The following is a 25,210-nucleotide window of genomic DNA, read 5'->3' on the forward strand; positions in this document are numbered from 1 at the left end:
CCAATAGTAGATGTGGATTTCTTAAAAAGTAATTTGTGTTTTAATTTAAAAAGATAATTTGAGTTTGTGTATAAGGAGATAATTATTATACATAGATAATTGTAAATATGAATTTCAAATTTAATGTAATTCTGTATGTAATTGTGTATGAATATATGTGAAATATTGTATTGATCTAATCATAGTCGTAAATATTACTGTCATATTTCTTTTTTTCAGATTTGTGATAATGCTTTGCCAAAATAAAAGAGGCTATGGAAGAGATGGAAGGCATCCTCAGGATCCCAATGAAGGACCGTCATGGAGGGAGTCTGCGGAGGATTATGGCCTTGAGTCTTATCGGATGACTCGGATATGGACAAAAACAAGTGCAAGCGAGGAAGAAATTTTAAGAGGCTTATTGCCGGATGAATATCCACATACTCATCGTAAGAAAAGGAGAGCAGACTTGAGGAGGGTGGACAAATACCTTGAGAGGAGGAAGGGGGAAGAGGAAGAGTTGCAGCTACAGCAACAGAGGGAGCAGAGAGAGAGAAGTGGAGAGGAGGAGGAGGAGGAGGAGGAGGGGCGCCACGAGCAGATCGACATAGAGATCCCTCGCCATCAGGAAATGGTCAAGGTAAAAAGAACTAGAACTGAAAGAACTTTGTTGAAAATAAACTCTGCCACATCGGAGGAAAGGAGGACTGCTCTAGAGAGCACCGTAAAAATGTGCCGAGATATACCACTCACTCCCACGTGAACTGATATCCCAGTTCATGAGGAAGGAGAAAGTGTCATCAGATAAAATAGAAGTACCGAGGAAGCAACACATAACGTCATTAAAAGAAAGTCTTGAGTATTGGCGCACGACTGTGGAGAGTATAAAGGAGTTCAGAACTATGACAATGAAGAGGCCTGCGGTATTGCGTAAACAGTAAGCATTTTTTATTATATGTAGTTGTACTTTACAAAATGGGTCTATACCTGACTACTTCTTTGCAGGGTGCAGTGTTCCATGACAGGGTGCCCTTAACAGGCAATAATCATACACCGCCACTTCTCTCTTGTCCATAAGTTGTCTTGCTTCTATGAAAGCAGAAGGTCCTGGAATTATATAACAGCTAATAAAGGAGAAGGAAAAAAAGAAAGACAGTGTGGATTGGAAGAATGGGAAGACAAAGGCTTCCAAAAAGCCTGGATATGTATGTCAGATTTGTTCAAGGAAAGTTAGAAGGCTAGACTGAAGAGGAAGACACAGCAATATGTGATTCACCTAAAGGCTGTAAGTAAACATTCACAAGGTAAATGATACTGACATATTTCTCATGTGCGTTGTATTACTTGTTATGAAAGTGAACCCTAGATTAGGTCTATTTGTTGGGGGTTGAAACAGGAAGGAAGTCTTCTTCTGAGCAAGAGCCAGAAGATCCAGAAGAGTCTGAGCTGTTTGCAAATGAGCAAGTGGCAAGGCCGGGAGACCCTATCAAGACGTTCTGCCGTGGGTTTCTTGCGTACCTGATGGAAAGAGAATTCGTTGCTGACACCACCGCAGAACTAACTGCAAGACTTGCAGGGAGCTTAGGAGGAAGGGGTCATGAATAGGGACATTATTTCTCTGTCGGCCTATTATAAGAAAAAAGTCTTGCTTGCATGTAGAAGAGCTACAGAATATATGGCTGCCGTTGGGACAGACAGCCAGTGGGCTATTGATCCACGCACTAAAAGATTGGCAATAGACGTTCTGGCTTGCATGAGCAGTAAAAGATTGGGAATAGACGTTCTGGCTTGCATGAGCAGTAACTTTTTTTTTCCATCTTCGTTCTTGTCTGTTTACCATAAATAAATAACTCCTTATCTCTTGGCAGAGAAACTGACGAAGACTGAAAAGTTAGAAAGGGCAGAGGTACGACAGAGGGCCGAGACTTCTTTGATGGAAATGAAGAGCCTTGGAAAAGTGTGTTTTATCTTTCCTTTTTCGTATTGTCTTCTTCTTGAACATCGTTGAACATGGAATTTTAAACGATCAATTTCCTGTATACACTTATGTTGATTCTCCCATGGTGGAAGTAGAGCTCTCGAATGCAGCTCCGTCACTCGAGGATGAGAAAAAAAGACCAATGATCAAGAGAGATTTTTTTAAAGCTGGGAGATGCTCTAATCACGTCCTTGATGATCAGAAACATCAGAAGAGTAATGGAGTTCAAGGAATTCCGAATGGGGGAATTCCAGTTGAGAGATCCAACAATTGGAGATGGAAGGTGTGTCATCTGAGTGGCTAGGCACAAAACTGGTAGCAAAGGTGAGCTGTTAATCTTACGATTAGTTGAATGCATCTGTATCACTGTATTCTTTGTGCACAGAGCCTTCCGTAATGATTTTGGAAGAGAGAGAACGTAAGGCTCTCGAGGCGTATGTCAAGTATGCAAGGCCCATCGTCAGTAATTGTAGTGGGAAAAATTGCTACGTTTTTCTAAACTCGACCGGTGGTGGAAAAACCGAGACCGATTGCTGCCGTGCAATTAATCTCTCTACAGTAACGAACTCGGCAAGGAAGATCTGTCGAAAGGCCGGTCTTTAATTCGAGGATTTTCAGGAGGTCGCAGATCTCGGCGGCGTGGAAGGCATCAGATGATCCCTCCTTCCGGGAGAAGCTGGCGAGGCAGGCAGGGCACAGCAGTGAAACGGCATCTCGTTATTATGCCTTGTATGATAGGTGTAAGTCAGGTCGTGAGATAGTCGACTTCCTGGATAACATGAGGCAGTAAGTATATCAGCCTGTAGTACGTATTGACTGTTTGATCCACTGACCCGTTCATTCGTACATTTTACTTGGCCTTTCCTTAGGAACGTAGACGAGGAGAGAGAGGCACAGGTTACCCAAGTGAAGGAGGAGGAAAAGAGAGAACGGGAGCAAGAGAAGGAAGAGAAGGACTGCGGTGAGCAGAGGGATGAGGAGGGGCATGAGCGATCCCTCAGGGAAAATGCAGTAAATCTGTTCGCTCGGTTCCCGAAGTAAGCGAATGTAGAAGAACTAGATGTGAACTTGTAAAGCTTGTAAAGTTTTGGTTTAAGGCTGTCAGTAGAAAGTGTCAATGAATCTGATGGGACTTCTGATGCCAAGGAGATGGAGGCTGTGGTGGAGACGAAGGGCGAATAGGAGAAAGAACGGAAGGGGGGAGGGGGGCACGAGAAGGAAGGAAGGAAAGATGGAAGAGTTGAAGGAGGAGTGCAAAACGAAAGGAAATGAACTTAAGGAGCAAAAGGAACAGGAGGAAGAGCTGGATAATTTTCGTCCATTAATAATGAGACCCACAAGGTAGTTGGCAATGTAACTTTGTTCTGATCAGGGTCGGTAGTTAAAAGTACATGAAGAATTGATGCAAGATAAATGGTGTAAATGTAGGACTCTAACAGTGTCAATTTCTTTGCAATACGATATTCTGTGGAAGCTGGCCAAAGGATGTAAGTGTGGGATCCTACAAGAATGGGAGGTCAAGTTTCCCGAGGAAATCGTTTCATAGTAATGTGAAAATGGCAGCATTAACAAAGGTGTGTCAAAGGATGGAAAACTTCAGGTGGCAAAACGGCGAACCGACCAACGTACTTGGTAACATTTCATATATATAAGCATATCTTAAAAGACTTTTTCTTCTCTCCTGTGATTGATAACACAAAAGTTGAAGGTCAGCCTTTAACGAAGGTGGGCCGAAGAACTTTCAATGTACATCAATATACCTGTAGTAGTTTGCTGGCCTGAATTCAGGACACTCTTCACCGGATTTTTTTTTTCAAGATGTGACCTGAAAACATTATCTATGTTTGAGTCTAAAGGTCTGTCCATAGCTGCCTCGTCAATTTCTTATAATCCTGAAACAAAGGACATTCTATTCCTTTTGAGTAATCAGTTATACACTATCTGTTACTTATAATATTGATTTTCCAGATGGAGTTCTGAAACTGTCTTTTGTTAAGACTCTTTTTTTATAGGATAATTCCTCTAAGGGTATGTTGATGCACATTCTTGTTGTTCACATCTAGAAATCATGGTGCTAAATTTCATACATTTCAAGAAAACATGATAATCATTTGATAATAGACACAGAGAGGGAAGGACACTCTTTCTAGATGTTAATATGAATAAATGTGATGGCACTTCTGACTCCTGTTCATAGGTAGGGTACCCCTGCTTACCTGACTGCATAATCAATTTAGACCAAACTAGAATCACGGGTCTATATATTTTTTAAGGCCTACCCTATTTTTAGTAAATGATTTTACACAATGGAGAAATGGCTTTCCATTACATTTTGGATAAAGATGCAAAGAAAACACTGGACAAGATCGTAATCAGGAAAGATACTGTATTTTCTTACTCAAACTTGCCTTACACCGGCCCACCTTCTCATTACCTCATCAGAAAAATAATAAATGTAATGAGTCAACTTTAAATCATTAAAACATTCAAAAGTTTAGATTCCCAAAACTAGTCTCTTGTTTGTGGTAGCTGTAATACTATCAGTCTAAAAAAAATACCCGACATTTTTTCCATCTGAATAGCAGAGTTTCTAGTTGAGTAATCCCGTGTTTTCCTCCAGAGTTCAGTGAGGAGTAAGATCCAATCAGCCACGTGACCTTTTCTACCCTCTACTCTGTAGCCTGTTTTTAACTTCGTATATTATAAAATTAATTGATAGATCTATGGATACTGAGGCTGAAACTAAACCTGTGAAACGGCTCTTCCACTAATTCAGAAATATAGAAACGGTAGAGCCACATCTCTGTACATTTTCTTTCTTCCTGACACATTTTCTATGATCCTCTTGCTAAACATTTTATTTTTTTGGGACAACCAACCAAAATATGGCATATGTATCTATTTCATGATTATTCGTCTTTCTTCGACACTTGATTCAGACTGATTAATTCTAAGATATAGAATTGTCGTACTGGATTTTAATTTTTATTAGTTTCGATGTTACATTAGTTCATAGCCATTGGATATTGCAATACTCTAAATAAACAGTGTTCCTTGCTGTTCTGGTATTTACCTAATTAAGCCCCGATTCCCAGTTGGGAAATAAATATTACAAGTATATATAAATATTCATGTTATGCATGATATGCGTTTTTATATGCATGAGAGAAAAAAACTATCAATGATCTGTCAAACTACTTGAGTGCTTATTTACTACACTGACAGAGAACTTGTGGTCTAGCAACTCAACAGCCAATTCAGCTGTCATCAAATCAGCCCCGGATTTCGGTGAAGCTGTTTTGTAATTAATTTGCTTCATTAGACTGTAGATTGCACTCATGTGTAGCGCGGTCGTCTGGTCGTGACGACCGCGCTGATATAAATGATTCACGTTGATACGAAAGAAGGTAGTTGTTTACTTGACTTATAGCATATACAGTCATGTTAAAGTCAGTCACATTGGTCCTTCATTAATAATTCATTATGAGTTATTCCTTTCAGTGTCTATGTCTATCTCATTTCCGTGCTTGAATATTTTCATTTTTAATTCCGATGCTCATTTGTGAATCAAGACCATCTGGGGTCATTTTAATATTAAAAAAGTCTTACACCTTATTTATTACATGTTAGAGACCTCACTCTAGTCACGAGGAAATGCCACAACAGTCATTTCATACTTGGATCAACACCACCACAATATACTATAGTGCACAGGGGTATGGGGCACTATTACAATGCTCTTGTACAAAGAGTGGTTATATCTCCACGAATTAGACTGATAGTAGGATAGCTTTGCCGATTAAATCACGTCAGCCTGTCTGGTCCAGCTGATTAGGTGGCTAGGATGCGTGCTAAATCAGAGGCTGAAATCAAGGATTTACAAAAGTCTATCACTTAAAAGCCCTTTTCCTGTGGCAAAACTTATACCATGCATTTCCAGACTTTAAAAAGAAATCTGTAATAAAAATACAAAACAGAAAATAATATGTACATCGCAAACAAAAATCGTCCACTTCCATAAAGTGATCAGGTGCAGAGACCGGAGCCAAGAGGCAGGTCGTGCTATCGGGTCGCCGAAGTCACCTTCGCGGCGGGTGAAAAGAATCCTCAAGCGAGGACAAGCAAATGGCTCAACCATACAAATGCCCGAACGCACACCTTCAGTCACTCATTCTCTCTGTTAAACCACCACCAACGCTGTACGCACACACACACACACACACATTTTTTTTCCTTACCACAAGAGTACTCTTCAGATAAGTTTGTTTTTTTTATTGCAAGTAACATTAATGGAATGGCAGCATTAAAAAAGGAACGTAAATTAATGAAGGAAAAAACGGTATCATGCAGTGTAAATGGTATGAATAAAACTATAACCTTGCCCATACTACTGGCGTATTATGCGTTTCTTTAAGCATATTGGTCTTATGCTAGCTGCAGGAGCTATAAGAGTTGCTATAGGAATGTATATTTTCGATCATTATTATTACAAATATTAAAAGTACAAAAACAATAATGCTACTTTTGTATTTTTACATTTTCTAGTGAAAAAAAGAGTTAGCGAGGTAGAAAGTATTATATACAACTGAGCTGAGGAATATATGATCCATTTTTCAAATTCCTGGTAGAAATTTGTAATACTAATCCATATGTGATATTACACTGGTAGCATTTCAGTATATGCTTCGATTAAAGATAAATAATTTGGCAGAATGGATGACCTGTGCCAAATAGCTGAATTAGCAGAGTTGGCAGATCTTCATGCCATCCCGAGGAATGTTATCATAGACAGAAGTAACCCTTTGAAGATCTGACCCCTCAGGAATTTGTAGCAAGATTTCGGCTGTCTAAAGAGTCTGTTATGATGGTGCTAGAGATAATCAAGCCTCGAATCGGGAGAATCAGGAACCAACGTGGTAAGTATTGCAGAGTAATGATCACAAAATTACTGGTTGAAATTTATGGTATTAACTTGATCAGGTTGTCAGTAATATATTTGGAATAATAATTTGGAGCTATCATTATATTTTTTTAAATAGTCTTTCTTTACTTGCTCATAATGATTCCTTTTTTGGGGAGGTTCACCAATCCCACACCACCTCCAGTTCCTCATGGCCTTACGCTACTTGGCCACAAGTAATTTTCAGCTGAGTATGGGGGACTACCATAAAATGTCCCAGCCAACTGTCAGCAGATACGTCCGCGGTGTGTCTGTGAAGATTGCAGACTTGGCTGTGGAATATATAACATTTCCTCAGCTAGCAGAGGATGAGGTTGCTATGCAACAGTTTTCCTTAATTGCTGGAATGCCTGGAGTCATCGGGTATGTTGATGGCTCCCGCAACCCAATAAAAAGTTCAGGAGGTGAAGTGAATTTTATAGGTGTCGTAAAGTTGTTTTTTTATGTGTAGGGCGTGTGTGATGCACATTTAAAATTTACAAACATTGTTGCTAGTTGGCCTGGCAGTGCACACGAGTCGCTGTTATGCCAGAGGCTTTAGAGAGGCCATTATAGAGGGTTCCTATTGGGAGACAATGGACATCCTTGTAGGTCATATTTGCTGATGCCCTTTCTGTCTCCTCGTTCTGATAAAGAGATGAATTATGTTTTCTCTCATATCAGAACAAGGAACACGATAGAAAGGGCTTTTGGTGTACTTAAAAGGAGGTTTGCTGTTTCCTCAACACCAATGAGGATTGCTTTGGAAAATAGCAAGAAAGCCATCATGGCCTGTGCAGTACTAAACAACATTGCAGTTCTGTATAGAGTTCCATTTGATGACTTTGTTGCTATGGCCCCAGATACCCCCCACCCCATTCCAGCTCAGGATCCATGTGATAATGTTCAGGGTAGGTGAGCAATTTGTGCATTTTTTTAAGTTTTTGTATTGAAATTTCAATATTTCCATTCCTATATAGGATTTTTATTAATATGTTTCGCATTCCATTTGTGTTACTTATATCTATTGCATAATTGAACATTAGTAAGATTGTAATGCTTCCTATTATCTTTATTTACAAGGTAGGCTATGCTGTCATTCGTTCAGAATTTATTTTATATTATGATTGCTATTTATTCTGATTTTTTTATAACATGTATGTACACTTTCAATCTGTAATGTTAGATTTTATAACAGCAATAAAACTACCAAAACGGACCGTTTTTTTTTTTTACCACAATTGCAAACGATATATTCCATCAATATCTTTCACCGTTGATGATGATTTCCATATACATTGGTGTACAATAATGAAAAAAATGACATCATCAACCAAAAGAAATATTCATAGATATAACAACAATCGTTTATAAAAACTTAATTATACTCTTTAAAGAAAATAACAATGATAACAAATCAAATTAAAAAAAAAAAAACTTCTTTATCAGAGAAAAAGGAAATGAATGGGATACTGTGTTATTCAGGAAGTGAATAGAATTGACTAGATGCTGATACATGCAAGTATGTAAAAGATATTCCTTGTCCAGAATAGAATAACAAAAATTAATGGAACATTGATATTGCTCTTTAACAAAAATAGTTTTCTTCCTTAAGAAAAATGAAAAAAAAGAATATGTAGTAGCACTGCATCACAAAAAATAAATCTGAAAATGGGACACTTACATTGCACTTTACTAAAAATAGTAACATTCCTTAAAAAAAATGTAAATAAATAAACAATGAAGTTGATCCGAATATATGAAACACCGCATTATACAAATTATCATGAAAAACAATCTTTTGTTATTTTTTCAAGGGCTGCCTTTCCAACTTTAAAAAATCAAGTATTTCCGAAGACACCTCATGCAGCTTTTCCCGACTTTCACGCAGGAGCTTCATCTCCTCATCATGCTTTTCAGTAACGCATTTCATCTGCAGCTGGCGAAACTCCTCCTGTCGTTCTCTGGCACGTTGAATGGCATGTTGGTATACCTCATTCTTAGCCCGTTTTGAGGTCCTTCTTCTTGTTGATGGACCAGGAACAGGAGAGGGTGCAGGCATAGTGGTAACGGGAGGTAGAGCAGAAAAGAAACATCAGAAACAGAAGCAGTAGGAGAAGGAGCATGAGGAGCAGCATCAGGAAAAGGACCGTGAACAGAAGAAGGAGAGGGATTTGCAAAAGAAGGTGAAGGGCCACAGACGAGTACAGAAAAGGGGGAGATACTAGGGGAAGGAACAAGGCTGGATTGAGAAGACTGAGGACTAGGAGAGTGGGACATGAGTGAAGAGGGTGAGGGAGTGCAAGATGAGTGTTTAGCAATTATTATTATTGTTGGATTTATTGGCTATCAACGAACGGCACGTGCCAAGGTCATGAAGCCAATGAGTCCATTTTATCTCATCAATCTATAGAAGGTCATAAAGTTTTGTCTCCTTTAGGAAAGTGATTACTTTACTTATTATTTTTTCATAATCTGATATGTTTATTATATCAAATTCTATATTTTTAATTCTAAAGTAATTTTTAATTATTTGTCTTTTGTTGCTGTATTTATTGCAGGATATTAATATATGATTTATTGATAATGTTGTATTGCACTGTTGGCACTGTGCAGGGAAACTCTTTTCTATATATGGGGTGAGGTGGGTCATTCTGGTGGCATTTACCCTGAGATGGGCTAACACCACCTCCTCCTTTCTATCTTTTCTGTGGGCTGTGCCCCACTGTTTAGTATCTTGTTTAATTATGTTGTTTATTGTAAGGTCGGTCCACTCACTTTGCCACAGGAGATGGATTTTTGCTTTTATAAAAGAGACAAAACACCTGAGATCTGTGCGGACAATGCCAGGCTCCAGATCACCAGTCGACCCGGCTAGTTTGTCAGCCTGTTCATTGCCATGGATACCTGAGTGTCCAGGTACCCATATCAGCTTGATTGATTTGTTGACACTATGTAATTTACGAATGATATTACCCTGTATTTCATTTTTAGTGGTTTCTAAGGATTTAATAGCTTTAAGTGAACTTAACGAGTCTGAAAATATGACTATTCTACCGTAGGTCGTCGACAGTGCAAAATCCAAAGCTTTGTCAATTGCAAAAAGTTCAGCAAGAAAGATCGATGTATGATTCGGCAATCTGAATTTCAACCTACATTCAGTCGACCATACACCCGCTCCCACACACTCGTCTGTCTTGGAGCCGTCGGTATATAAATGAAAAAAGGAAAGATGTTTAATAAGGATCTCTCTGAACCGCTGGCATACCTCCACCTCCGGCACCGTGGCTTTGGCTGATGGTAGCCAGTCAACTATGGTGGAAAAATTGGGTGTCTCCCACGGTGCTATATTTGACTGAACCAGGGTATCGATGGTAGAGAGATCTATACCGACTTTATTTGTGAGGTCATTGAGTCTATTGCACAGCGGCTTTTCGCCGCGGTGCTGTGGGCCTAATTGCCGGAGCAAAACATCCCTGTTAGGATGGTGGGGCTGCCTGGCTATTTTAGCGGCGTAAGTCAGCGCAAGCTGGCCGCGTCTGAGACGGAGGGGAGGTACTCCCGACTCTACCTCTAGGCGCTCGATGCGAGTGCCCTTAAGGGCCCCAAGACAGATGCGTAAACAAGCATTCTGCACAACATTTAACTGACCAATGTGGTCTTTCCAATTTAATCTACTATCAAAGAGTAGACCAAGAAATCTAGCAGAATTTTGAATAGGTATTGGGTGGTTGTCTAGAGTGAGCCTGATGTTGGGCTTTCTCCTATTGGTAAAGACCACGCCAATACTCTTTCTAATGGAAAACTTAAAACCCCACTGGAGGCCCCAGTTATAAATCATATCCAGTGCCAATTGGATCTGATTTGCCGAGAACTCTGCATTACTGCTGGAGTGCCATAATGCACAGTCATCAGCATACAGTGAGTATTTTGATTACGAGGAGATGGAAAAATGTCATTTATCATACATAAAAATAATGTTGGAGACAAGACACTTCCTTGTGGGACCCCGTTTGCCTGGACAAAAATGTCCGAGAAAGTGACATTGTCAGAAAATAATTTGACAGAAAAAGTTCTGTCAGATATGAAATTTTGAATAAAACAAGGCAGGTTTCCATGTAATCCAAAAGCATAAAGTTTTCTGAGTAGGCCATGTCGCCATGTCATGTCGTAGGCTTTTTCTATATCTAAAAATACTGAAATCAAAAAGTGCTTTTTGGCAAATGCCTCATGAATATGACTTTCCAGTTTTACTAGCTGATCGAGAGTTTGGCGTCCCTTTCGGAAGCCGCACTGCTCGTCAACTAGTAAATTCCTGGTGTTTAGAAAATGCAATAGCCTACTATTAACAATTCTTTTCATGACCTTGCATAAGCAACTTGTCAACGCAATTGGGCAGTAGGAGATGGCAGATCTGGGATTTTCCCCTCCTTTCAATATGGGAATGATGTGGGCAAAGTGCCATGAGTTTGGAAAAGTCTGGCTTTTCCAAATGTCATTGTACACTTCTAGCAACTCAATCATGGCATCATGATTAAGATGCTTTATCATCTCATATCGAATCTCATCGGGGCCTGGGGACGTTCCTCTACAGGCTTCTAGGGTTCGGACAAGCTCATCCATAGTTAGATCTTTATTGTAATCAAGGTCATCTCCTGTGGCAAAGTGAATTGGTTGCATCTCGGATGCTTCCTTGGTGGTCAGGAAAGCAGGATTATAGTTTTCCGAGCTGCTTGTATAAGAGAACTCTGCCTGGCGATTGTGTTAGCAATGTCTCTAGGTGAAGCATAGTTGTTTCCCTCATGAATGATATTTTAAATTTTTGGTGATATATTTTTTCTATTGACTTTATTAATAGTGGACCAAACCTCTGCAATGCTGGTATTGCTGTTAATCGTAGAGACAAAGCTTCGCCAGGAGTCTCTTTTGGCTTGTCTAATTGTTCTTCAAGCCCTAGCTCTCGCTGGTTTATAGTTGCGAAAGTTCTCATTTCTGATATTATTTTGGAAAAGCCTGTAGGCCCTTTTCGTTCACATAGCGCCGTGCGGCAATCTGGTGTCCACCATGGAACTCTATGCACATCCATCCCTAAGTCTTAGAGATGGATGCCATTGCTGCATTTATAATACAATTTTGAATACTGTTTACTTTATCATCAATTGTTTCTCCAACTACTTCGAGCTTGACACTCCTTGTGAAGGCGACCCAATCTGCTTTTTTTTACGTTAAATTTGGGTGCTGAAGGTGTTCTCGTGGTGTTACATGAATATTTAATACAAATAGGAAGGTGATCGCTTCCCAACGAGTCATCAATGGTGTGCCACAGGCACGGCTGCTAGTGTTGAAGAGACCAGGACGAGGCTAATAATCTAAGGGACTTTAGTTTTGATCTAAGACTTCGACAGTTCCATTTTATAATGGTATACGCGTGGATTACGTTTTATGGGGTTTGGAAGTGCCTTGTCTGCCGGTTTTTATTTTCTTTTTTTGGGATGGAGGCGCCTCCTCCTCTCCCTCGCTTCCTGAGGGCCTCTCTCGGGAATTTTTGGAGACAGTAGCCTCCATGGCCTGCTCCCCTCTGCTAGAGAGATGCCCGGCGGAAGATGATCTGCCCTTACGAGCAGACCAAACACCAGGGAAGTCTTAGTAGGGGTCGTCTGGACTAGAAGGTGTGATCCAGATTGTGATTTGGTATCATCCTCCTTAAGATGCTGTTTTTGCTGGGTTGATTCAGCAATTTCCTTTATTGTTTTGTTCAGTTCTTTAATCTGATTCATTAAGTCTTTAACTGTTTTCTTCAAATCCGAAATTTCCTAATCTTTCTCTGCGAGATGCTGAATAACACCGCTTGCACTGGAAACATTGTTAGTTACTGCTGAGGCGTAAGAAGTATTGGGTTTGCTTGCCAAACCTTCAACTTTCTTCTTGGCCTCACGGTAGCTAACATCGTGTTCTCTCATGTATGCCAATGCCTCAGTCTCCTTTTTCAGGCTGCTGCATTCAGCATAGCCTGACTGATGGGGACCTCCACAGTTAGCACACTTGAGGTTTTTTTCCGCGCATGTAGTGGTATCATGAGCTCCAGTATATTTACCACAAGTAAATTTATCAGTATCCTTATCAATGCATCTTAATGAGGTGTGTCCAAATTTTTGGCATCTATTACAATGCATTGGTTTTTGGATATAAGTCGTACTTGAACGATCTCATATCCTACTTTAACTGTACTTGGTATTTTAGGTGTAGAAAAGGTCAAGAAACACAATCCGGTTTTTACTCGCATATTCCCATCCTTCTTGGTCATGCAATTTATGTCTACTACGCTTTGGTCATTCATGGCCTCAAGAATTTCACTTTCTTCCATTGTCCTCAAATCCCTGTGAAAGATTACTCCCTTACAGATATTTGGGCCAACAAGAATAGTTACTTTTACTTTGAGGTCATGAATTTGCGTCAGTTTAAGCAAATCCTTAACCTGAGATTTAAATTGCACTTTCACAAGGAGGCTACCATCTCGCAATTTTCGGACAAAATCAACACTGCCTTCCACTTGACCGTCAAGGACCTTCTTAATGATAAAGGGGTTGACATTCTGCAGGGATTGATTTTTATTCATGCATCGAATGTTCACACACCTTGCGTTCTCATATATATATATATATATATATATATATATATATATATATATATATATATATATATATATATATATATATATATATATATATATCATCATCATCATCATCAGCCTGTATCAATCCACTGCAGGACGTAGGCCTCTCTCAATCTTTTCCAGTCATTCCGGTCTTGTGTCCTCTGATTCCAGTTTACTCCTGCGAATTTTGCTATTTCATCCCGCCATCTAGTCATTGGTCTTGCCCTGGGTCTTTTTTTGTCGTGTATTACCCATTCTGTTGTTTTCTTTGTCCACCTGTTGTCCTGTCTCCGATATATGTGTCCAGCCCACTGCCACTTTTTCTTTTTGATGGTCTTGAGTATATCCTCTACTTTTGTTTGCTGCCTGATCCATGTGGCCCTTTTCTTGTCTCTTAAGCTAACTCCTAGCATAAGCCTTTCCATTCCTCTTTGGGCGCTTACTAATTTCCTCTCGAGTGCCTTGGTCGTAGTCCATGTCTCTGATCCATATGTCATGACGGGGAGGACGCATTGGTCAAAAATCTTTCTCTTTAGACATAGTGGCAGACTACTTCGTAATATATTACTATGTTTACCGAAGGCACTCCAACCTAGCCTGATTCGCCGTTTTATCTCAGCTTCGCTGGATGTACTCGACTGAATAAGTTGCCCTAGGTATACATACTCGTTCACTGCTTCTAGTACCTCGCCTTGTATTTGTATTTGCTTAACTGGGGTTCGACTGTTGAACATGACTTTAGTCTTTTTCATGTTCATTTTAAGGCCAATCTTCAGACTTTCCTTATTTAAATTGCTTATTAATTGTTGTAGTTCATCTGCTGACTCACCGAAAAGAACAATGTCATCTGCAAATCTTAGATTGCTTAAGTGCTCATTCCCTATTTTAATCCCTCTCTCTTTCCAGTCTAACTTCTTGAATACTTCCTCTAAGCAGGCTGTAAATAGCTTCGGTGAGATGGTGTCGCCCTGCCTAACGCCCTTTTTTATTGGTATTTTATTGGTTTCTGCGTGGATTTTGACGGTCGCTGTACCATCTCTATATATATCCTCTAATAATCTGCAGTATATTTCCTCTACTCCTTGTTTACGAATTGCATCCAGTACTGCAGATATCTGTACCGAGTCAAATGCTTTTTCATAATCTACGAATGCCATACACAGGGGCTTCCTATATTCGTTCGTTTTCTCCCTTATTTGAGCTAGTGTGTGGATATGGTCTGTAGTTGAGAATCCACTGCGGAACCCTGCCTGTTCCCTGGGTTGTTTTGAATCTAATGTGTCGGTGGTACGGGCTGTGATGATTTTTGTGAACAGTTTATAGATTACTGAGAGGAGGCTTATAGGTCGGTAATTCTTTAAGTCTTTTGTGTCTCCCTTTTTGTGTATTAAAATTATTATTGCGTTTTTCCAGGTCTTCGGAATTTTACCGACGTCTAGACATCTGTTATAAAGACTGGCCAGCTTTACTGCCGCAATCTCTCCTGCGTCTTGAATAAGATCTACACTGATGCCGTCTTCTCCTGGTGTTTTTCCTCTTTTCATGCTTTTTAGTGCCCTAATTACTTCATCTACCGTGATGTTTGGAACATCTCCAATTGTTTTGTTTGTCTCCGTATGTGGTTGGTTGTTTGAGTGGTATAGGTTGCGATAGAAGTCTTCTATTACTTTGATAATTTCATTTTTATTGTATGTCGCCTCTCCGTTGGGTTTCTTTACTGCATACATTTGGTTTTTCCCTGTTCCGAGCCTCCTCTTTGTTGCCTTAAGGCTGGTGCCAGCAAGCAGAGCTTCGTTTATTTTTCGTATGTTAAATTTGCGTACATCCTCTTTCTTCTTCTTGTTTATCGTCGTAGTCAGCTCTGTTGATTCTATCTTGTCTCTGATTGATGTTATTTTCATTTCCCTACGCTGTTTCATACATATATATATACATATTTATATATATATATATATATATATATATATATATATATATATATATATGTATATATATATATATATATATATATATATACATATTTATATTAATATATATATATATATATACATATACATATACATATATATTATTATATAATATATATATATATAGATATATATATATATATATATATATTATACATATTTATATATATATATATATATATATATTATACATATTTATATATATATATATACATATACACACATATGAATATATATATATATATATATTTATATATATATATACATATTTATATATATATATATATATATATATATATATATATATATATATATTATATGTTATTCTTTATGTGCGTGTGTAGGATGCTGGGTTTATTGTAGTATGTTCGGTATTACGAAAATTTAGGTATATCATATAAATGATTTTTTTTTTTATTCTTTTCGGATTCTATTCCTATGTTCACAGTAACTTATAGCATATTAATATCCATATCAATACAGGCAATTTTTTTTGATAATCCCATTGCTAATGAGGATTTTTTATTTCCTTATACTTTTATTGGTTTACTTTCATCGTATATCATCTTCAGAAGGCGACAATGAACTTCCTGTCGGACTGGCTGCCTTTGGCCCCTCTCAGGGACGAGGAAATCTACGGCGCAGGGGTCGCAATCAAGGAAGAGGCCAGCGAAGGTGTCACCGAAGAGACGTGTGTGGAAATTAAGGAAGAAAGCCTTGATTACGCAGATGAGGCGAGGGATGAAGTGAGCGAGGCAACAATAGAGCATGGATTTCCCTTCTATAAAGATCTCAAACAGGAAGATTTTGAAAGAGACTCAAGTAATGTGATTGAAGATTCCAATGACGCATTGCCAGCAGCTCCATTTGTGGCTGAGGATTTTGGGCCCAAGGGGTCATCAGATGAGGATCAGGCGGCGCACAGGGAAGGTAATGAGGAACTTCCACATGGAAAAAGTGATGAGAAAAGGAATCGTGTTCTTTGTGAAGTGTGTGGCAAGAAATTCCTTTGTAAGAGCAAACTCACGACTCACCTGAGAGTACATACAAAGGAAAAGCCGTATAGCTGTGAGGTTTGTGAAAAGGCTTTCTCCCATAAACATAATCTAGTAACTCACATGAGAGTACATACAAAGGAGAATCTGTATAACTGTGAGGTTTGCGAAAAGGCTTTCTCTCGGAAACAGGATCTAGTAAAGCACATAAGAGTACATACAAAGGAAACGTCATATAGATGTAAAGTTTGCGAAAAGGCTTTTTCACAGAAACATCATCTAGTAACTCACATGAGAATACATACAAAGGAGAAGCCATATAGCTGTGAAGTTTGCGAAAAGGCTTTTTCACGGAAAAATATTCTTGTTAGTCACATAAGAGTACATACAAAGGAGAAGCCGTATAGCTGTGAGGTTTGTGAAAAGGCTTTCTCCCATAAACATAATCTAGTAATTCACATGAGAGTACATACAAAGGAGAAGTTTTATAGCTGTGAGGTTTGCGAAAAGGCTTTCTCTCGGAAACAGGATCTAGTAAAGCACATAAGAGTACATACTAAGGAGAAGCCATATATATGTAAAGTTTGCGAAAAGACTTTTTCACAGAAACAACCTCTAGTAACGCACATGAGAATACATACAAAGGAGAAGCCATATAGCTGTGAAGTTTGCGGAAAGGCTTTTTCGCAGAAATCTAGTCTGGTAACGCACATGAGAGTACATACAAAAAGGAGAAGCCATATAGCTGTGAAGTTTGCGGAAAGGCTTTTTCACAGAAATCTAGTCTGGTAACGCACATGAGAGTACATACAAAGGAGAAGCCATATAGCTGTGAAGTTTGCGAAAAGGCTTTTTCAAAGAAACAAAATCTAGTTAGTCACATGAGAGTACATGCAGGACAAACCCTTTAACTTGTGATGTAGACAGCAATGGATTCACTCAGAAAGGAAGTGGCTTTTGGCTTAAGCAGCACATTAATTGCTATTGTTAATAAACAGTTATCCAAATAGCTTATATTTCTTTCCCTTGGTGATAATGTTTAAAACTTGATATCAGAATGTTTCCTATACAAGAGATTTGTGAAGAACCTCCTAACCGGGAAAGGCATCGCGCTGAAGGGCAAATTGGTAGGGAGCTGGTGAGAGACATGAGGCAAGGGACATTTTTATATTGCATTTTTATGAAAAAATATAAAAATGAAGCTTAATAATTTTATAAAACTACATATGGAACTTTTTTATAGAACGGCATAATACATGAATTTGGGCACTGTATTATTCGAGAAGATAAATAATATAAGAGAATAATTCTGATAGTAATAACAAAGATAGTAATAACAAAGATAGTAATAACAAAGATAGTAATAACAAAGATAGTAATAACAAAGATAGTAATAACAAAGATAGTAATAACAAAGATAGTAATAACAAAGATAGTAATAACAAAGATAGTAATAACAAAGATAGTAATAACAAAGATAGTAATAACAAAGATAGTAATAACAAAGATAGTAATAACAAAGATAGTAATAACAAAGATAGTAATAACAAAGATAGTAATAACAAAGATAGTAATAACAAAGATAGTAATAACAAAGATAGTAATAACAAAGATAGTAATAACAAAGATAGTAATAACAAAGATAGTAATAACAAAGATAGTAATAACAAGGATAATAATAACAAGGATAATAATAACAAAGTTAATAATAACAAAGATAGTAATAACAAAGATAGTAATAACAAAGATAGTAATAACAAAGATAGTAATAACAAAGATAGTAATAACAAAGATAGTAATAACAAAGATAGTAATAACAAAGATAGTAATAACAAAGATAGTAATAACAAAGATAGTAATAACAAAGATAGTAATAACAAAGATAGTAATAACAAAGATAGTAATAACAAAGATAGTAATAACAAAGATAGTAATAACAAAGATAGTAATAACAAAGATAGTAATAACAAAGATAGTAATAACAAGGATAATAATAACAAAGTTAATAATAACAAAGATAGTAATAACAAAGATAGTAATAACAAGGATAATAATAACAAAGTTAATAATAACAAAGATAGTAATAACAAAGATAGTAATAACAAAGATAGTAATAACAAAGATAGTAATAACAAAGATAGTAATAACAAAGATAGTAATAACAAAGATAGTAATAACAAGGATAATAATAACAAAGTTAATAATAACAAAGATAGTAATAACAAAGATAGTAATAACAAAGATAGTAATAACAAAGATAGTAATAACAAAGATAGTAATAACAAAGATAGTAATAACAAAGATAGTAATAACAAGGATAATAATAACAAAGTTAATAATAACAAAGATAGTAATAACAAAGATAGTAATAACAAAGATAGTAATAACAAAGATAGTAATAACAAGGATAATAATAACAAAGTTAATAATAACAAAGATAGTAATAACAAAGATAGTAATAACAAAGATAGTAATAACAAAGATAGTAATAACAAAGATAGTAATAACAAAGATAGTAATAACAAAGATAGTAATAACAAAGATAGTAATAACAAAGATAGTAATAACAAAGATAGTAATAACAAAGATAGTAATAACAAAGATAGTAATAACAAAGATAGTAATAACAAAGATAGTAATAACAAAGATAGTAATAACAAAGATAGTAATAACAAAGATAGTAATAACAAAGATAGTAATAACAAAGATAGTAATAACAAAGATAGTAATAACAAAGATAGTAATAACAAAGATAGTAATAACAAAGATAGTAATAACAAAGATAGTAATAACAAAGATAGTAATAACAAAGATAGTAATAACAAAGATAGTAATAACAAAGATAGTAATAACAAAGATAGTAATAACAAAGATAGTAATAACAAAGATAGTAATAACAAAGATAGTAATAACAAGGATAATAATAACAAAGTTAATAATAACAAAGATAGTAATAACAAAGATAGTAATAACAAAGATAGTAATAACAAAGATAGTAATAACAAAGATAGTAATAACAAAGATAGTAATAACAAAGATAGTAATAACAAAGATAGTAATAACAAAGATAGTAATAACAAGGATAATAATAACAAAGTTAATAATAACAAAGATAGTAATAACAAAGATAGTAATAACAAAGATAGTAATAACAAAGATAGTAATAACAAAGATAGTAATAACAAAGATAGTAATAACAAAGATAGTAATAACAAAGATAGTAATAACAAAGATAGTAATAACAAGGATAATAATAACAAAGTTAATAATAACAAAGATAGTAATAACAAAGATAGTAATAACAAAGATAGTAATAACAAAGATAGTAATAACAAAGATAGTAATAACAAAGATAGTAATAACAAAGATAGTAATAACAAAGATAGTAATAACAAGGATAATAATAACAAAGTTAATAATAACAAAGATAGTAATAACAAAGATAATAATAACAAAGATAGTAATAACAAAGATAGTAATAACAAAGATAGTAATAACAAAGATAGTAATAACAAAGATAGTAATAACAAAGATAGTAATAACAAAGATAGTAATAACAAAGATAGTAATAACAAAGATAGTAATAACAAAGATAGTAATAACAAAGATAGTAATAACAAAGATAGTAATAACAAGGATAATAATAACAAAGATAATAATAACAAGGATAATAATAACAAAGATAGTAATAACAAAGATAGTAATAACAAAGATAGTAATAACAAAGATAGTAATAACAAGGATAATAATAACAAAGTTAATAATAACAAAGATAGTAATAACAAAGATAGTAATAACAAAGATAGTAATAACAAGGATAATAATAACAAAGTTAATAATAACAAAGATAGTAATAACAAAGATAGTAATAACAAAGATAGTAATAACAAAGATAGTAGTAACAAAGATAGTAATAACAAAGATAGTAATAACAAAGATAGTAATAACAAAGATAGTAATAACAAAGATAGTAATAACAAAGATAGTAATAACAAAGATAGTAATAACAAAGATAGTAATAACAAAGATAGTAATAACAAAGATAGTAATAACAAAGATAGTAATAAAAAAGATAATAAAAACAAAGATAGTAATAACAAAGATACTAATAACAAAGATAGTAATAACAAAGATAGTAATAACAAAGATAGTAATAACAAAGATAGTAATAACAAAGATAGTAATAACAAAGATAGTAATAACAAAGATAGTAATAACAAAGATAGTAATAACAAAGATAGTAATAACAAAGATAGTAATAACAAAGATAGTAATAACAAAGATAGTAATAACAAAGATAGTAATAACAAAGATAGTAATAACAAAGATAGTAATAACAAAGATAGTAATAACAAAGATAGTAATAACAAAGATAGTAATAACAAAGATAGTAATAACAAAGATAGTAATAACAAAGATAGTAATAACAAAGATAGTAATAACAAAGATAGTAATAACAAGGATAATAATAACAAAGTTAATAATAACAAAGATAGTAATAACAAAGATAGTAATAACAAAGATAGTAATAACAAAGATAGTAATAACAAGGATAATAATAACAAAGTTAATAATAACAAAGATAGTAATAACAAAGATAGTAATAACAAAGATAGTAATAACAAAGATAGTAATAACAAAGATAGTAATAACAAAGATAGTAATAACAAAGATAGTAATAACAAGGATAATAATAACAAGGATAATAATAACAAGGATAATAATAACAAAGTTAATAATAACAAAGATAGTAATAACAAAGATAGTAATAACAAAGATGATGATAATAAATATAATAATAATAAATATAATAATAATAAATATAATAATAATAAATATAGAAATAATATACATATAATAATAATACATATAATGATTATATATACAATAATGATAAATATGATGATAATGAGTATGATAATAGATATAAAAATAATGAAATTGCTAATGATACAAATAAGAATAACAAGGATAATAATAACAAAGTTAATAATAACAAAGATAGTAATAACAAAGATAGTAATAACAAAGATGATGATAATAAAAATAATAATAATAACAATAAAGATAATGATTACTTTGATGATAAATTATATAAATATCAACAACAATAATAATGATAAAAGTAATGACAATAGTAATGATAATAATAAAAAGAATTATGAAAATAATAATATTGACCAAGAAAATCATATAGGCACTACTAATAAAAAAAAACTATCAACAATGATTATAAGAGTGATTACATTGCCAACAATAAAAAATGGCAACAATGATTTCCATAGCAGTATTACAAAGTTAGCCACATTGATAATTAACATCATCATAATCATTACCATTATAACTATTAATATTTTTGTCTTTATACTATCATTATTGTTTGTGCCATTATCATTATCATCTTTATTATCACTTTTAACATTGTTACCATTGTCATATACATTACTCTTGCCAATATCATCATGAATGAGAGAAATATCGAATTTAATATGATTGAGATCAACATTAAAATCACGATTTTTATTATCATCATTACTATTTTCATCCTATTTATTGTAACTACCGTTGAGTTTATGAATACCATCTCTACTCGTATTATTATTACTACCATTATTTTCGCTATTAGCACAACATCCAGTACTACTGTTGATTTGTAATCTTTTCATCGTCATCATTATCAGCCATTGATTGAATTGCACTTAAGACATTAAGTCACAATTTTCCTCCAATTGTAGCAAGTAAATCCTGGACGAGTGAAGAGGCATGGCGATTGCCCTTCCTCGTCCCCCAAGACCTGGGGGGAGCCTGGAGTTCCTCTGCCTCCCTCCCGCGTTGATATGTTTTATTATTATTATTATCATTACTATTATTATTATTATTATCATCATTATTATTATTATTATTATTATTATTATTATTATTATTATTATTATTATTTTTATTATTTTTATTATCTTTATTGAATCCATTGTGTTTGTTGTTAGCAAATTTATTTTATGCTTGTATCTCTCATGTTATACTTTTTATTTTTTTATTTTATTTTATTGGTTTGTAATTTCCTATATTCTATTGGAATGTATGTAGTTTAGTGCTTCTTTGATGGCATATAATTCTGCCTTAAATTTTGTGGGGTATCATTGATGTCACGTTTTTATCTTATATGTATATGACTGCTATTTTTTATCCATTTGTAAATATACTTTGGTACTATGTTGTGTTTTCTTGTAAATTAAATTGTTTTATCATTTTATGTAGGAAATTTTGAGCCAAATTATTTATAAAATTTATTTTTAGGTTCTCTGAAATACCATACCATAGTGGGACAGAAGTTATATTTGGTACTGTATTTATTTTTAGGTTTATATCCAATACTCTGGAAATCCCAGTTACCCTGTGGATTAAAGTTTTACTCTTCTTTATTGAAGTATAATGTCTAATTTTATCTCTAGACAAAGCTTTAATTAGCATTCCATCGTTTCTCTCATATATATATATATATATATATATATATATATATATATAAATATATATATATATATATATACATCTATATATATGTATTATATATATATATATATCTCTATTATATATATATATTATATTTATACATATATATATCTATATATATATATATATATTTATATATATATATATATATATATTATGTATGTAGGTATGTATGTATGTATGTATGGATATATATATATATAATATAATATATATGATATAGATATATTATAAGTATAAATATCATATATATACATATTATATATTATATACATATATATTAATATAATATATTATATATATATATGTTTGTGTGTGTGTGTGTGTGTGTGTGGGTGTGTGATGTGTGTGTGTGTGTGTGTGTGTGTTGGTGTGTGTGAGGTATGTGTATGTTATATATATATTATAATAGATATATATATATATATCTTTATTTTATACATATATTATATTTATATATGCATATATATATAATATATATATATATATAGTTGATATATATATATATATATGTATATATGTATGTATATGTATGTATATATACATATATATATGTATATACATATATATATATGTATATATATATATATATATATATATATGTATATATATACTTTTTTTTTCTTTTTATTATTAAAAAGTGCAGTATAAAAATGTCCCTTTGCCCAACAGCGCGACGCCTTCTCCGGTAAAGAGGTTCATCACAAATCTCTTGTAGAGGCAACATTCTGATATCAATTTTTAAGCATTTTCACCAAGGGAAAGAAACATAACCTATTTGGATAACTGTTTATTAACAAAGACAATGAATGTGCTACTTAAGCCACAAGTCACTTCCTTTCTGAGTGCATCCATTGCGGTCTACATCACAAGTTAAAGGGTTTGTCTTGCGTGTACTCTCATGTGCTTAACTAGATAATGCTTCCATGAAAAAGCCTTTTCGCAAACATAATAGCTATATGGATTCTCCTTTGTATGTATTCTCATGTGCAATACTAGAACCTGTTTCTGTGAAAAAGTCCTTTTGCAAACCTTGTGTATTCTCTTATGTGCTTTACTAGATTAGATTTGGTAGAGAAAGTCTTTTCGCAAACCTAACAGCTATACGGCTTCTCCTTTGTATGTACTCTCCTGTGCGTTACTAGAATAGATTTGGTTGAGAAAGTCTTTTCACAAACTTCACAGCTATATGGCTTCTCCTTTGTATGTACTCTCATGTGCTCTACTTGATGTTGTTTCCGTGATTTTTTTTTTTTTTCGCAAACTTCACAGCTTTGTATGCACTCTCATATGTTTTACTAGATCCGGTTTCCGAGAGAAAGCCTTTTCGCAAACTTCACAGCTATACGGCTTCTCCTTTGTATGTACTCTCATGTGCTCTACTTGATGTTGTTTCCGTGAAAAAGCCTTTTCGCAAACTTCACAGCAATATGGCGTATCTTTTATGCAATTCTCATTGTTTTACTAGATCTGGTTTCGAGAGAAAGCCTTTTCGCAAATCCACAGCTATATGACTTTATTTGTATGTACTTTTAGATGCATTACTAGATCAGGTTTCAAAGAGAAAAGGCCTTTTCGCAAACTTCACAACTATACGGCTTCTCCTTTGTATGTACTCTCATGTGCGTTACTAGAGCCTATTTCCAAGAGAAAGTTATTTCACAAACTTCACAGCTATATGGCTTCTCCTTTGTATGTACTCTCATGTGCTCTACTTGATTTTGTTTCCGTGAAAAAAACTTTTCGCACACTTCACAGCTATATGGCTTCTCCTTTGTATGTACTCTCATGTGCTCTACTTGATATTGTTCCCGTGAAAAAGCCTTTTCGCACACTTCACAGCTATATGGTTTATCCTTTGTATGCACTCTCATATGTTTTATTTGATCCGGTTTCTCACAGCTATATGACTTCTCTTTTGTATGTACTCTTATATGCATTACTAGATCATATTCCAAAGAGAAAGCCTTTTCGCAAACCTCACAGATATATGGCTTCTCCTTTCTATGTGCTCTCATGTGAGTTGTGAATTTGCTCTTATAAAGGAATTTCTTGCCACACACTTCACAAACAACACACTTCCTTTTTTCATCGCTTTTTCTGTGTTCTTCCCTATGCACCGCCTGATCCTCATCAGATGACCCCTTGGGCCCAAACTCCTCAGCCACAAATGGAGCTGCTGGCAATATG

The 25,210-nt window shown here is 34.5% G+C and overlaps 1 pseudogene; it reads left to right on the forward strand.

The window, feature by feature from the left end:
* The first annotated feature begins 16,068 nt into the window (after positions 1 to 16,068).
* Positions 16,069 to 17,424, forward strand: LOC122244951 (uncharacterized; annotated as a pseudogene).
* The last annotated feature ends 7,786 nt before the right edge of the window (positions 17,425 to 25,210 follow it).

This window comes from Penaeus japonicus, unplaced genomic scaffold (assembly GCF_977035675.1).
Source record: "Penaeus japonicus unplaced genomic scaffold, GWHDUDI00000001_assembly GWHDUDI00000037, whole genome shotgun sequence".
Lineage (NCBI taxonomy): Eukaryota > Metazoa > Arthropoda > Malacostraca > Decapoda > Penaeidae > Penaeus > Penaeus japonicus.